The sequence below is a fragment of the Mchenga conophoros genome, linkage group LG5 (genome assembly GCF_057382185.1).
Source record: "Mchenga conophoros isolate Kocher_MC1m ecotype Shallow Benthic linkage group LG5, M_conophoros_male_GT1.1, whole genome shotgun sequence".
NCBI classification, from domain to species: domain Eukaryota; kingdom Metazoa; phylum Chordata; class Actinopteri; order Cichliformes; family Cichlidae; genus Mchenga; species Mchenga conophoros.
Window position 1 is genome coordinate 4,180,386 of NC_140530.1, and position 15,119 is coordinate 4,195,504.

At 41.1% G+C, this 15,119-nt stretch overlaps 1 protein-coding gene across 2 annotated transcripts in view; it reads left to right on the forward strand.

Annotated features, from left to right (window-relative positions):
• Nucleotides 1-15,119, forward strand: part of plxnb1b (plexin b1b) — a 94,909-nt gene that overhangs the window by 40,935 nt on the left and 38,855 nt on the right. For both annotated transcript variants that reach the window (XM_085272845.1, XM_085272846.1), the window contains exon 2: nucleotides 15,024-15,112. The gene's annotated coding sequence lies outside the window, so the exon portion shown is untranslated. The remainder of the gene's footprint in view (nucleotides 1-15,023; nucleotides 15,113-15,119) is intronic.

Consider the following 15,119-nt stretch of genomic DNA (forward strand, 5'->3'; position numbering starts at 1 on the left):
GCTCAGGAGTTTGCATACACTCATCTTTGGCATGAATATCAGGGGCATTTGGGGATTTTAGTCATTTCTTTGAACTGTTCTTTTCTTATTGCCACCTTCTGTTTCTGGGAAACCTGAACACTTGATTTTGCTGCTGTTATATTGGTTTCATTCTCAGCAGTGTGCTTCTGGTGTTCTGTACTGCAAGGCCAAATGGCATTAACAAGCTGAAGGGCTGCGTGTATCTGTTCCATCTCCCGTGAATGAAGGAAGAAATGTTGAGCAGGGGGTGTCTGTCACTCGTGCAGCATCAAACAATTGGGCGAGCAGTATAATTCAGGCTGGAACAGAGCGCTTTTTTTTTTTTTCCTGTCAAATTTGTTTATTTGTTATGAACCAGAGAAATTCAGCCAAAATGGCCGAATGTTGTTGTTGTTAACTGCTGCAACAAAAGAATAATGTAATATCTAATTTTACCTTAAATATTCCAACTCAGAAACGTGTGTGTCCAGGAGCTGCTGCTTTGTCAGTCCTGTTCAGGAAGTTGCCATTCAGGTGTTCACCCACTCTTAGTGTTGTGTTTTCCAGCTGCATATAGGCCAGTTACTGTGGTGCATGGAACCAGTGGGGGTGTGTGGGGGTAACGATAGCTTGTCCTTCTTACTTTTGCTCTCCGTCAGAGGATTTTCTGCATTCTTTCTGATAATGTGTGCATAGTTTTCCTCACCATAATCAGCATGTGAAAACACAGGCTATAATTTGCCTGTGAAGACATTGCCTCATTAAAAAAACAGTGCACGAGTGTCCACACATGCACGCTTTTCTTCTAACTTCCCAGCATATCAGCGCTACACAATGACTGAGTGTGGTTAAAGCTAATATTAAAGTCCAGTGGAGGAGAGACGCACAGGCTGTAGCTTCTCGTGGTTTCTAAAAGTCACACAGTAAACTCATAATTATCTTTCTCTGTCCTCATGTTTCCTCAATGGTTGTCGAGATCGGTTTATTTATGAAAACCTTTTCACAGCAGTCGTTTGAAAAGTTTAAGTACATCCTTACTATTTCATTCCAAATTAAGAGGAAAGTAGCATCTAGATAATGCTAGAAAAGGCCAAACAAGTATGTCTTGTTTGGAAGGGTTGCCAAGACAAAGTCTCTTCTCTCTAAATAAAACATGGAAACAAATCACAGGACTTCTGGAACTCTGTCCTTTGAACAGATGAGACCAAAGTAGACCTCTTTAGCCATAATGCATAGTGCCATACCTGCGGGGGAAGCAGACACAGCCTGTCAGCACAAACATCTCAGCAGAGGGCTGATGATTTGGGTTTATTTTGCAGGCACGGGACCCTGGGCACCTTGCAATCATTGTGATGTCCTCTGTATACCAATGCATTTTACAGGGAAATATGAGGCTATCTTCTGGCTAAAACTTGGCTGAAGTTGGGCCATGCACTGTGACAATGATCCCAACTAATCTACAGCAGTGGCCCTGTCCAGACCTAAATTTGATTTGAAATGCTGATGTTATTGCTGCGCATAAACAAATGTTTGCAAACCTCAATGAACTGAACATTAAAAGGATAGAAAGAAGTGTGGGCCAAAATCACAACACAACAATGTTGGAGACTGACAGTCATGTTAATGATTATGATTTTAAGTTACTGCTGCAGAAGGTGGCTCCACAAACTACTGAATCGAGCGCTCTGATGGGGGGAGAATATGACTGTATTCAGACTGGAAATAAATTTACAATCTGAAAATGAAAAGAAAAAATGTTTTTTTTTTTTTCCTTTGGATGTTGTATTGCATCAAAGTGTTCTTAGTATTGGGGTCCTCTAGTGAGAACCTCTTATAACATGTTGTATTGTAGGCTCTGAATCTGTGGGTATGCATTGACCTGCCCGAGTCAAATGTGACCATGAGGCTCTCTGTAGACCTCTGCGAACACTGCAATAAAACAACTCTGCATGTGTCCTTCCGGTGGACTCGAAGCACACTTGAGTAGTAGGAAAGAGTGTAACAGGAAAATGACTTGTATCATACAGCTGCAGACACCTGGACAAGTATAAAAAGTGATTAAAATACGATTTATATAATCCACTTCTGCTATTAGAAAATAGTGAAGGGCAGCAAAGCTATCTCCAACTGGCCCCAGGCCTCTAAAAACACACAGCTTGTTGGCACAATTTGACTGATGGCTCAGAAACCCACTAGGCCCAACAAAGTCTGCAGACACACAATTGTGTGTATAACTATCCCACAGTGTCCTGTGAGCAGGGCCAGAGCTGCTGGGATGGAACAACCTTTATTCACTGAAGGGGTTTCTCTCTGAATAGGTGCTGCCCTGCCCACTGTGGCTCCTGGTGGTAGGGCTGCTCAATTAATCGAATTAATCACGATTACGATCTGGGCTTTCAACGATCATTAAAAATGACTGAACCGATTATTAGCCCCTCCCTCATTTATCCGCGACACCTTAAAGGCCGGTCTGTGAAAATATTGTCGGGCATAAACCGGTCCGTGGCGCAAAAAAGGGTAGAGACCCTGATTAAGAGGACCCGAGGGAAGCTCGGAAAGCTAAGCAGAAGTTATTTGGAGAGGAGAGAGTGACTGCTGTTGGTTGAAAAGAGAGTTAAAAAAAACTTCAGTGGTGTTGCACACTATTTTATATTATTTTTTAAAGTCATTGTTAACCCTTTAATGCCGGTCAGAGCAGCACGCTCCGTTTTGTGTAACTATTTTTAAATCCCTGAAGAACCCTGAACCGTGTAAGCTAGCACAATAAACCGGAGGAGTTGTACTTACATCTGATGCCATCAGCTTGTCCTCGGTCACGGTTTCCTTCCATAAAAAGCACTTGCAGGAACAAAAACATAATATTCCAGAAACACGCTTTGCCGATCCGATCAGCCGTTCGTAACACTTCCCACAGTGAAACAGACGTCAGCGCGAACTGTCACATGTCCGCCATTTCCTGCCCGAAACCGGAAGTGACGTCATTTTCGCGGAAATTGTAGTTTTTTTTTTTACTTGTAGGCCTTAATGCACGTGCTGTTTTCTTTGCAAATTTGCATCATAGGATTGTTTTTTTTTTTTCGTTTTTCCTGCAGTATATAAAAATTGGTGTATCTCCAAAATAAAACTATGAAGACACTCAAAATAAATTTCCTGTGGTGGGAAACTATTTTTTGCAACTTTTTTGTATTTAAAGTTTTGAGGGATAAACCTCTTAAATTTCTCCAAGTAGAAATATATGTAAACAAAACAAAAACGATTTTCAAATTTTTTTTTTTTTTTGTAGTTTATTGCACTTTTTTGCAATCAGTGTAGTTACTATGGACTTAATGCATACATATTATTAAAATATGGGCTATAACAGTTGCATAGCAACTTGAAATGCTCCCACAAATGGCACTACAGCATGTAAAAATATAATATAAGCTCTGGCGGACTTGGTTCTATAGCAGGTCTTAAAGGGTTAAATAAATATCGTCAAATAATCGAGATCTCAATTTCAGTGAAAATAATCGTGATTAACCTTTTTGCCATAATCGAGCAGCCCTACCTGGTGGAACAGAAGTAACAATATGAGTGATTTTTATTTATTTTTTTTATTATATAGTTCTGGGCCTTGACCCAGAATTTTACTGTTGGCTCTATGTGATAAACACTGAATGTGTCCTGGTCTCTCTTCTGTTCTTCTCTCCTCTCTGTTTCTTATTCGTGTCCATCAGCTACAGTTGTGGTCAAAAGTTTACATACACTTGTAAAGAATATAACATAATGGATCTACCGAGTGTCCCGTTATTTCTAAAACTCTGATTTTTCTCTGATAGAGTGATTGGAACAGATACTTCTTTGTCACAAAAAACATTCATGAAGTTTGGTTCTTTAATGACTTTATTATGGGTTAACAGAAAAAAGTGATCACATCTGCTGGGTCAAAAATATACATACAGCAACATGAATTAGCAATTTTGGTGACTTAGAAAGTTGTCAGTGAACTGAGCTTCATAGCATGGCCTCTTAACTTCTTGTGAGTGATTATGAGTGACTACAGCTGGTGACTTCTCTTAGACAGGTTAAATAGGGCTCATTGGATACAAACGCCCACAAATGCTACAATGGGAAAGTCAAAGGAGCTCAGCATGGATCTGAAAAAGCGAATTATTGACTTGAACAAGTCAGGAAAGTCACTTGGGGCCATTTCAAAGCAGCTGCATGTCCCAAGAGCAACAGTGCAAACAATTGTTTGTAAGTATAAAGTGCATGGTACTGTTTCATCACTGCCAAGATCAGGAAGAGAACGCAAGCTATCACCTGCTGCTGAGAGAAAATTGGTCAGGAGGATGAAGAGTCAACCAAGAATAACCAAAAGGCAGATCTGCCAAGAATTAGAAGCTGCTGGAACACAGGTGTCATTGTCCACAGTTAAACGTGTTTTGCATCTCCATGGACTGAGAGGCTGCCGTGCAAGAAGGAAGCCCTTGCTCCAAAAGCGGCACCTTAAGGCTCGACTGAAGTTTGCTGCTGATCACATGGACAAAGATAAGACCTTCTGGAGGAAAGTTCTGTGGTCAGACTAAACAAAAATCGAGCTTTTTGGCCACAATGCCCAGCGATATGTTTGGAGGAGAAAAGGTGAGGCCTTTGACCCCAAGAACACCATGCCTACAATCAAGCATGGTGGTGGGAGTATTATGCTGTGGGGCTGTTTTGCTGCCAATGGAACTGGTGATTTACAGAGAGTAAATGGGACAATGAAGGAGGATGATTACCTTCACATTCTTCAACATAACCTAAAATCATCAGCATGAAGGTTGGGTCTTGGGCGCAGTTGGGTGTTCCAACAGGACAATGACCCCAAACACACATCAAAAGTGGTAAAGGAATGGCTAAGTCAGGCTAGAATAAGGGTTTTAGAATGGCCTTCCCAAAGTCCTGACTTAAACCCCATTGAAAATGTGGACAATGCTGAAGAAACAAGTCCATGTCAGAAAGCCATCAAATTTAACTGAACTGCACCAATTCTGTCAAGAGGAGTGGTCAAAGATTCAACCAGAAGCTTGTGGATGGCTACCAAAAGTGCCTAATTGAAGTCAAAATGGCTAAGGGACATGTAACCAAACATTAGCACTGCTGTATGTATATTTTTGACCCAGCAGATGTGATCACTTTTTTCTGTTAACCCATAATAAAGTCATTAAAGAACCAAATTTCATGAATGTTTTTTGTGACAAAGAAGTATCTGTTCCAATCACTCTATCAGAGAAAAATCAGTTTTAGAAATAACGGGACACTCGGTAGAGCCATTATATTATATTCTTTACAAGTGTATGTAAACTTTTGACCACAACTGTATATAACGCTCCTCAGAGGCTGACTTATGAATCGATGGCTCTGCTTCTGTCTAATCACAGTCTGACCTGGTCTGTGTATCTTAACTCAGACTCCAGAGGAGTTAAACACAGCGTTCAAAACTCAGGGTCAGTGTGTTTCCATGGCAATAATGGCGTGATGTTGCGTCTCTGCCCTCGTGGGGTGGAGTCTCCCACTGGAAAGCTGCCATCCACCGTGTAAACACACACCGTCCACTTTATGCTTTACCTAACCCACTGTGATGCAGAGAACACACACACACACACACACACACACACACACACACACACACACACACACACACACACACACAGAGTGCTGGTAAACAGTTCAGAAAGCTACTTGAATATATTAACAGTAATGTCATGCAAAGGCAAGACAACGGTTTGTCCTTTAATCACAGGCCTCAATGGTCCTTCGATTGGATATATCCGTTGTGATGCCGCCTCCTCAGTGAGTCTTCAGGCTGTATGTTGACCTTTCTGGACTGCAGTTTGGTAGTTCTTCTGTTCTGCAGCCTCAGTGAGTTCAGTGGCACATGAACTGGTTCTGGTTGGTTTGGCCTTCTGCTAGCAGTTTGCTGACTAGTATCAACAAAACTTTCAAAGTAAGATTAAGAGGATTATTTGTAGTAAACTGATGAAAAATTATGCTGTTCTTTCAGACAGTAAATAAATAAAACTTTTTTAAAATGAGCTAAAATAAATGTGGGGGAAAATTGGGAATTGTACAAAGAACAGTTGATCTCATCTCTAACATATTGGCAAAATTACTGCTTGGGTCATGAAATGTGTGCAGTTGCCAATATTGTTCTTAACACTGTTCAATTTTCTTTGAATAAGAATAATTCTAAATACTGCCATGCCCCAGTTTCTGTGAACAAGGAAACATTTTTACTTCAAGGTGAAGTGGTGACGATATTGTAAGAGAGACTCCTGCACAGCCGGACTGAAGTCAATGATGTCACAAAAGGACTTTTCCAAAGTTTTTTTCACCAGTGTGAATAAACTTTGGAAGAGTTTAAGGCTACTAATGTGTTTTCATTTGAAAACACATCGTTTTCTCTCCATTTTGGCCTCCCGTCCACACTGAGACGGCGTTTTCGCTCTAGAAAACGCATACATTTGAAAACGGTGCTTTGGCATTGCAGTGTGGACAGCGAAAACAGGCTTTTTGAAAACAATGACACATTTTAGTCATATGATGCAGTCATGTGACCAATTAAACTAAGACAGCGGAGGGCATTATACAGCAGTTGTTTTGTTTGCTCTCAATTTTGACAGCCCTAAAAAAGATTAATATCAGTCTGTACGTGCTCCTTTTCTTCAAATACTTTCATTCTCACTCGCTTTTGCTACTTTGTACTTTTGTGTTACTCGCAGCAACAACTCCACCTCATTGTTAGTCCATTTAAAAACTTTGCTTTTCCTCGACATTTTGCTGCGACGTTTCAAAGAACCAGACACTAAATAAACAGCAAGGAGGCAGGTCTTGTGTTTCACGCATGTGCAGTACTGGAACGTGAGCGTTTTCGACCGTTTTAATGTGGACGCACAACTCTGTGAAAACAACTGAAAATGCTGGTGTAGACGAAAACGCCACTTTCAAATCTATCCGGGTTAGTGTGGGCGTAGTCTAAAAAGATAAAGGTGATGCTCAGGCTAAAATACCAGAGGTGCTGAATATCGCTTTTAGTTGGTATTTTATGTTTGTAAATTAATTTCATATCTTTATGCATTGATTTGTAATTCTCAGCATTTGTTTTTTTGCGTGGGGGTTGCTTTGTTTTTGGAGGGGGGGACCAGTATAAAGAAAACACTGAATCAAACTTGTGAATGAAATTTTTGTCTGCACAGATTTTTTTTTCTTTTTTTATATATGCAAATACTTGTGTGTATTCACCGTTTGTGAATGAGCCTCGGTGTGAGGATGGACACAAACAGATGGAACATGCATCACGGTTGTATTCACAGTGCATTTTCTTCTCTGTGGCAGATCATACCTCATCCTCTGAACTTTTTATGTGTCTCTAGGTTTTAGTTTATTGTAGATGATAACACTCCCACCTCGCCAACACTAAGAACTGAGTGGAAGGCATAAGATATGACTTACCCTGAAACATAATAGCTTGGATTTCATTCAGAAGTCGTGGCCTTGCAGCGCCGTAGATACTCTGTGGTGTGTCTACTGTCAGCCGCACCTGTTTGCTGCATCTGATCCAGATAAACCGACCCTCTTTTATAGCTTCCTGTCTGGCAGCTGTTGCTGTTTGTTTATGATAGCCCTCATGGCTCGCTACTTGCTCTCATTTAACATTTAATTCCACCACAGTCGGGCACTTCGTCACACAGCTTAAAGTCATGCCATGCTTTTCTAGTCCCTCAGGACCCCAAAGCGCTTTACACAACCACACACTGGTGATGGCAGCTACATTGTAGCCACAGCCACCCTGGGGCGCACTGACAGAGGCGAGGCTGCCGGACACTGGCGCCACCGGGCCCTCTGACCACCACCAGTAGGCAGTGTCTTGCCCAAGGACACAACGACCGAGACTGTCCAAGCCGGGGCTCGAACCGGCAACCTTCCGATTACTTCTGGAAAGACCTTTTCTTTTAATGATGAGAAACAGTCAATATAACTGCAGTAAGGAGAGTAAGGGCGATCATGGCTCAAGAGTTGGGTGTTCGTCTTGTAATCGGAAGGTTGCCGGTTCGAACCCCAGCTCAGACAGTCTTGGTCGTTGTTTCCTTGGGCAAGACACTTCACCTACCACCTACTGGTGATGGCCAGAGGGGCCAATGGCGCTGGGGGGCAGCCTCACTTCTGTCAGTCTGCCCCCCAGGGACTGACACTGTAGCTGCCTCCACCAGTGTGTGAATGTGAGAGTGAATGAATAGTGATATTAAAGCGCTTTGACGGGTCCCGAAAAGTGCTATAAAAATGCAATTTATTATTATTATTATTATTATTATTATTATTAGTTTTAAAACTAGGTTTTTGTTATTGAACTTTCACATTATTTTGTTGTCTGTTAACTTGAAGGGATGCTAACCAACAGAAGGCAGAGCCTAAAAGATATTTAGATCTTTAAGTTGTAGTTTTTGGAAGAAGATGTACTTAATGGATGGTGAGCCCAAGATAGCGTACGCATCTTTAAATCTGCCAAACTGAAAAAGCTGAGAACAAGCGTTTTGTGTCTGACATACAGAGAGGCTGATTTATCGTGAGGAAACAGGAACACATGTCCATGTGCTTGGTCAAAGTCATCGAGGGCCACCCAAACACAGAGGTGATCCTTAAGACCCGATCCTTTCCTGTGCCAGGCTCATCCTCTGTCACCCTAAAGTGATTTCCTCAGGGTTATAAAGTTTAACAGCCATGGGAACTTCCTGTACGGAGGCAGTGAGAAGTGACTGCCCTTGTCTGACAACTGAAACGTGTCCAGGAAAGCTCACCGTTATGGCACTGAGGAACTTCATCCCTTAAATAGTCCTGACCCAGAAACCTATGAACTTTTATGTCTTCATTTCTGGAAAGATGTTTCCTTCCGGAAGAAAGCACGGGCCAACGATTTCCCTCCTCCTCATTTCCCTTTTCATTCCTGCTCCCCATGAAGTTAATCACCAGTTAAAATACGTTCTTTAAGATGGGTGGCAATTATTGAGGGTTTCTCTATAAATAACTATTTGGAAATCCATTATGTCAAATAGAAGTTAAGGAAAGACTGTTTTTGGCTTTAGGTAAACATATTGTTCTGTGACTGTAGGCATGTTGTTGGCACCTCACCTCAGGTAATCCATTGGAGCATGTGATCTAATTAGACTTTGGAGCAAATTTCTGCATAAATTTGCATATTAATGGAGGGTTTTAAGAAAAAATGCTCCTTCTCTTGGATATTTGAGCTTTGCTTTGTGTGTCATTATTACTAAGAATGCAGAACATGAAGCTGGTTCATCGAATAGCTACATTTCTTATTTGCATTGTTGTCTCAATATACAATCAACAAAACACATCCAAGGAAAAAGTAGAGTAGAGGTAAAGTAAAGACTACTACGAGTAACGAGTTTATTTCCCAATCCTTCCTGAAGGAAACACAAAGATTTGGCAGCTGCAGAAACTTCAGGGTCCATTTCTTGTAAATTCAAATGTAAACTTAATACGCTGCCACTTTGATCGGTCCAGCTCATACTCCAATGGGATATGGTATATACTCTGTCTATTGGAAACAAAAGAAGACTGCAGAGGCGAGCAGCAGCTTCTCAGATTTGATTATTGATTAACCATTTGAAGTTCCAAGTCGATGTATTTCTTGTGTTTGTATAAATCCTAGTTTTCTTCCACTTTATTATGCAAAACAGGCGATTCTGTGCCGGTTTTCACATCAAACTCTTCCATGATTGCATTTTCTGAAAATGAGGAATGATGTCCAACAGCTGCACTCACTGTAAAGTGAATGTTAGCTTTAATAATCATACTGTTTGCAATGCTGGACAAAGGTTTAAAACAAACAAACATAAATAAATATATATGTATGTATCCATCCATCCTCTTCCACTTACGTAATTCAGGGTTGCGAGGGGGCTGGCGCCTGTCCCAGCTGCCGTAGGGGAAGAGGTGGGGTACAGCCTGGACAGGTCACCAGCCTGTCACAGGGTTTGTCCACACTCATGGACAAATTAAAATCACCAATCAATGTAACCCCGCTAACTACATGTCTTTGGGTCATGGGAGGAAGCATAGAGATCCCACACAGACGCACGGAGAACATGCAAACTCCCCGGATGGTGGATTAGAACACTGGACCTTCTTGCTGTGAGGCGTAGGTGTATTAATGTTGTTTATACCACTCGTGTAGCAAAGCAGTAACACTGGTGACCTAGTGAAACAAAGAAGAGGAGGATGTTGGACAGCCAACGTGTGTCAGCTCTCACAGACTTCAAACCAGGGGTGTCAAACATAAGGCTAGGGGCCAGAATCGGCACGGCAAACACTCCAATCTGGCCCAGCGGGCTGCTTTTAGACAATGGCATAAATTGGGACTTTAAAATGTGTGAAAATGCAGTTTAACAAAAAATGTTGTTTTTTTTTAAAAAGAAAACAAAGAACTGCTGTGGCGTTTCACACTTCAACAAGTAAATGAAATGATTTAATTGAGAAATGGTTTACAGCAGGTAACGGGTCTCACAAGAGACATTTTCTATGGATTAACCCAAAAGTTGTGTTGTGTAATGTGAGATGCAGTGTAAATGTGTAATCAAGCTTTACAGTCAGTCCCGCCCACTTAAGATCAAAGTGGCCTTTATGTGGTCACGATGTAAATGAGTTTGTTACTTTAAAGCATCCTTTGTAAATGCTGTTTGTTGGTGTAGAGATTTTTGGAGTGAGTGTTTGTTTTGTTTAAAGCGTAGTAGGAAGAAGTTCTCATTATAGGCATGTGTTTGTGCTCCTGCTTGGTTGTGTTTATTCTCTAAATCATGTCACTAATTAGAAACTTGCTTTATTTCCCTCCCCCTTGTTCTGTGAATGAATGGGTCATTATGGATGGTCGCTGTAATTTTTTTTTTTTTTTTTTTTTTTGAACTTTTAATTGCAGAGCAGGAAAACAGCAGTCACCAGCATATACATACACAGGACAAAGATGCATCTACATGTATAGCAGGACGTGGGAGGCAGAAAGAGAAAGCCAACAGCAATATTAATAAACAATGAAAAAGGTTAACAATCGTCCCTTTGTTGCCAGGCTAAATCCCGTAAGCCCGATTTCAACCTCTGAGCAGAAGGAGTGTTCAGGTGGGCCAAAAAAGGGTCCCATATGCGATAGAAAAGGAAAGGTTTGTCCTTAAGTGCTGTAGAGAAGGCTTCCATTGGCATGATACATATCACAGACTGTAGCCACTGGTGGACAGATGGGGCGGATGGTCGCTGTAATTAATCAGAATCAGAATCAGAATGGGTTTATTGCCAGATGTTGAGGTTTACAACATTAGGAAATTGCTGCGGTGCTTCAGTGCAGACAATAAGAATTAAAGTGCTATGTAGAAAGAAGATATGTGCATGAGATATACATGAGATATATACATGAGAATAAGAATTATGAGTGCTACGTAGAAAGATATATACATGAGTGCAGGTGGTGATCAGTGCCAAACATGAAATGATGCAGTGACACAGCGTAGGGTCATGTGTTGGTGGCGGGGACAGTCATGTGGTCACCTCATCCTCTAGCTTCACTCCCCTCTTGCCCCCTCTCATTCTTTCTCTGGCTTATTATCATTAGTCACATTCCATCAGTTCTCAGTGAGCACTGAGGCTTGTCTGCACTCGTTTCTGGTCTTTTTTTTCTCTCGTTGTATCCCCTTTCTCTTTTCCTCACCCCCTTCCTCGCAATTTTACGATTGTCCTTCTGTAGCCCTGGGCCAGCTTTTTCACTTCAGATATACTCTGTGCCCTGCTCTGCTGTTGCTCTCATCCGTCTCCTTCAGAATAACTGAGTATAACAGGATAACTGAGTTGAGAATGAATGAAAAGATGGACTCGGTGAAGCAGATGATGGCTCAGTTTAATGCTCTGTGGTGCTGTGGAGTCTGGCAGGCGTGGTTTGTGCTACAGGGAATCTGTCCTGCTGGTCCCATTCATCTGCTTCAGCACCCACTACTATCATGACCTTAACAATATATTAGTACATTTACCTTACTATTTATTTTTTTTGCACATTTACACTAAATCTGTCCCTTTTGCTTGCGCTGTCTTTGGACGCTCATCATATTCAGTGTAGTCATGGTCTCTTAGCTCTGTGGGAAGCTGCTTGTTTGGAGCCATTTGTGGTTTATGGATCCCCACTGACACTGCAATCATTCAACACTACTACACTGCAGAACAGTGTACTCAGACAATTTGCATATGAACCAAACTATTATAGTGAACTGAAATAAAACCTAAAAACTAAGCGTGGAAGAAGTTTTTTTAGTAAACTAAAATATAATAAAAGCATAACATACAGGAAATGGCTTCAGTTCTACTGTTTGGGGAAATCTGTCATAAAAGCCATAATTGGGCTCATCTCCACAAAGTCTGCTTTGGTACTTGTGTGTTTTATGTTGGGGTTTCTTTTGTTTTTGTTAATAGTTTTGTACAGTAGACAGGAAGTACTGGGACGACTTGTTGGTGAACTTTCTGAATGGTGAATGGACTGGTTCTTAAGTTGCACTTTTCTGATCTACCTGAGCACTCAAAGCACTTTTAATTAGACACTAGTGAGATAGCCATTGACCTACTGGTCTTAGTTCCAGTGTAGTGAGGCTTTAATGATGGGGTCATTGTATTAGTGTATATTCTGGGTGTAAAGCTTAAAATGTCTTTATTATTGTATTTCCAAATGTCTTTGGGTGCCTGCATCTTTCATAACTGCTGGAAAAGTGCATAATTTATTGCTACTGAGTGAGGAGACTAGAACAAGACTGGAGTCCATTACATAAAAGAACATTTAGATAAAAGCAATTACAGGCACATATTTCTTCGCTCTTACATATGGCGGATGCCCAAGGCGTGCTGAAGTTAGAAGGCTTCCACTCCGAGTCCAAATGTAGGGGAATTGAATCAGGAGTCCATTTTCTAGTTCTCAGGTGTCTGAAACTTTGAAGTTGAGTCTGATTGGATTATTTGATGCAGGAATGGGAAACCTTTTCTACATTTCTGTAAGTGTCACAGTGGTCCAGTTTAGTGTGCTTTTGGTTTTTTGTTTTGCAGCTTTGTGAAAATAGTAGATTGCTAACTGGGGCCTGCAAAGTCGAAGGGTTAGAGAACACATCCCTTAATTCTAGCGCTGTTACAGTAATGTTAGTTTAACTTGGTAATCCTGGAAAAAGAAAGCCACTCTATATTTTTTGGAAAAATTCTTTTATAAATGAATGTGCCAGTCATTTCTGCCTCTGCTCTGTTAGGCTCGTAACTGCTTCCCAAGTATAATCCTCACAGGGAACTTTTCCACCAGGGAGCTGCAGCTTTATAAATAAGATATAAACACTAGCTTCCCCCACCCTCAGGGGTCAAAGGAGCCTGTGTTTAGGTTTATATGTGATCATTCCCAGCTCAGTCACCAAATGAATCTGCGTGCTTGACCTCATTGGCTGTGCAGGAAGATGCATGTTGTTGGATGGAAAAATCAGAAACATTTGGATGAGAATTGACATTTGGTAACGTGTATATAATGTGTGATATAAAGTATCCATTATGATGATGATGATAATAATTTAGTATTAGTATTTATTTATTTATTGTCATTGTCAAGAACAATGAAATTGCGTTTGGGGCTTCCATACAACCCAAAAAAAAGAAGAAAATAATAAATACCCCTTAAAACCCAAGTGTACATATTTAACCCAGTGTGACTCCAATGCAATAAGACAATCCTTAGCAATAATGTTCGTAGAAATTCAGACAAAGACCTGAGAAACATGACAAAATACAACAATGCAACCCATTCAATATGATTGTACTGTGAGATATGATATCAGATATGATAGTTATCTATTTAAGAAAGAGGGGGGGGGGCAGGAGGGGGAAGAGAATAAAGATATGATGCACCAATGCAGACCAGTTCATTGCTATTAAGAAGTTGGATATGGTTATTGTCCGTGAGAGGGGGGCAGAGAGTTCAGGAGCCTCACAGCCTGTGGATACAGGCTGTTGGCCAGTCTGGATGTTCTGGCCTGTATAGACCTGTACCTTCTCCTGTATGCTATTATTGTTATTATTATTATTAGTATTAGTATTAATAATAACAACAGCAATGATAATGATGATACTGTCCTTGGCCTCTTACCAGACCTTTACCCTCATTCCCATATATAGGAGATTTCCACCAACAAAGCAAGCTTTCTAATGCTCTTAATCTGGCAGGGGAAAAGGTGTGTGTGTGTGTGTGTGTGTGTGTGTGTGTGTGTGTGTGTACACACGTACACTGGTTGAAGTTCAGCCTCTTCAGTGGCATGAATAGCGTCTTTTTCCCAATCTCCCTTTTGGATAAGCCTGAACTCGTAAGAGATAAATCTGTGCCAGCAGTGGAGTGCGGGCAGGCTGTGGAGGAGGAGAGGTAATGAGCAGCCATATACTGTATGAAGAAGAAAGTCGAGCTTTCAATGTCATTTAACAATTATAACTGAGTAAACGCTGTAGACTTGAGGTAGAAATGAGGGTTTGTGGTGTATAAACAGTCCATGCAGTCCTGTTTTACCTCCTACCAACTTGTTTTTCTGGCAGAGACTTGGAAGGTTTTGTACCTTGTATCCTAGCAATAAGAGAGGATTGAGTACTGGGAAAGTGTGTGACACTGAGAACCACTCTTGGACTGGCATCACTTGACTTGGCCCCTACTGCAAGGTTTTTATGTAGTTTTTTCTGATTTTGGTTTTATTTTAAACACACAAAAACGGATGTAGTCTGTCAGATACGGGTCTGACTGGAATTTCAATGAAAATGAGCTTCCCACAGCATTCTTTGGACTGTGGTGGTACTCAAAAATACTAGGTGCTGGAGCCCTAGAGGCAAACACACATGCTTCATTGGCCTGCATTAATATCCTTTTAGATGTGTCGTCGCTCCGCTTGTCTCACTGTCTAAGAATAGAGAATAATGATATATCTTCTGTTTCCTTTGTGTTGCAGGTTGTATCCAGAACTATGTGTGTTTAAACCCAAGCTGCTGGGAGGTCAAGAGGTGAGATGCCTCTATAAAACACCACTGGAAACAAATGGTGAGAA